Raw genomic sequence first — 1,773 nt, forward strand, 5'->3', positions numbered from 1 at the left:
ATTATTTTGACATGGAAAACCTGGTAAAGGGAAAAATCATAGTGGGAAACCCTACCCACAATCAGATAATACTTCTGTAGCAGTATGTGAAATAATTGCAATGGGGATTGCACTTGCAATCGGGCCATCCGCCTAGAGCGCACTGCTCATTGCAAAAGGGAAGTCTCACTGACTTCAAACACATTGGACTACAATCTAGAAAGAATGAACTGTAGAAGTAGCATCTCCTAATCCCTGATATAATTTCGGTTAAGCACAAATGTATGCCCTGCAACACCAAATCCTTTACAACCTTATGTTAAATGATATATCATTGTTCGCACATAACCTTTCTCTGATAATGCAGACATAACCATCGATACCATCCATATCCAAATTAAATGAATAAGTCACCTATAAATACAGATCATCAACCTTATTGATAAGGTCAGCTAAACCCTAAACCTATAAACCCATAATTACAAAATTACATTACATGATATCACTGGACCAATATTATGATTTACATTACATAGCATGGACCTAGTTCAAATTCCCAAACAATTATATCTGCTGAAAATCACGCTAAGACCAATCACCAACACATTTCACCAACTGGTAGAAACCCTTAGTATAATAACACAAAATATATAACCGGATCGAAATAGGACCACCATATCAGCACACAATCCAATGTGAAGCCACCAAATAATGAGAACATTATCAAAAGCACCTTCAGCATGTTAGAAACCATTCCCATAAGCCGGACCAAAATCACTGAACCATATCATCAAATATCGCTAACCGGTAAGCTAACCGGTACCAAGAAATATCAATTGGGAACATAAGCGATAGCTTCCAGAGAACCCAATCATGAACCAGCTAAATATGACAAGCATATGACCAACCTAAATAACCATCCAAAACCGAATCCAAGGATCTGATCATACCTGATTAGAATCACGGCCAAAACCAAGACAAACACCAAGTCTAACCGGGATAGGTCCAACCGGGATAGGTCCAACGAGGATAGCAGAACCATATCCAATCAAGATACAGTGTTGACATCAATGACAACACTTAACCAAATCCAGCATATTGCCAACAAATACATGTGTCTTTTGAGTCAACATGGAAGAGGCCAAAAGAGATCTCAACACTTTGCATCATCCTCAAGTAGACAACACTAGGGACAACAAATAGAAGAATAGGGAGAAAAAATAGAAGAATGTCATGAATAAGCCAGAGAGGAGAGAGAGAGAATCTATAATGCTAATGAAGCTAATAAAGAATGTCATCCTCCCCCCGATATTATTGATCATTATTTCTGGAAGATGGACAACATGCAAGAGGAGCGACATCGAGCACAATGGATGGAGCTATCGCAAGTTCCAAACAAGGACCATGCTCTAATGCTAAGTCACTTTGTTTGTGATGAGGAGCTAGGATTAATTCTTTTGAAAATTTAATAAGTCATTGTCAACGTCAACATATTCATATACATCATCAGAATGATTAGTGTAGACACCTAAAAGTTGCACAACAAATTAAGTGAATTTTATTCATTTAATTATCCCTATTTCTTCCAATTAATTAAATTAAGATTTAATTAATATTCCTATTCTTCTAAATTAGCCTATTAATCAAATTAAGGATTTGATTAATATTTTCCTTCTTCTACCCTAGCCATTTAATTAAATTCACATTTAATTAAAATCCCCCTCCTAGCCATTTAATTAAAATCTCCCTCTAAGCCATTTTTAATTAAATTCACATTTAATTAAAATCCCCCTC

This window comes from Cryptomeria japonica, chromosome 3 (genome assembly GCF_030272615.1).
Source record: "Cryptomeria japonica chromosome 3, Sugi_1.0, whole genome shotgun sequence".
NCBI classification, from domain to species: domain Eukaryota; kingdom Viridiplantae; phylum Streptophyta; class Pinopsida; order Cupressales; family Cupressaceae; genus Cryptomeria; species Cryptomeria japonica.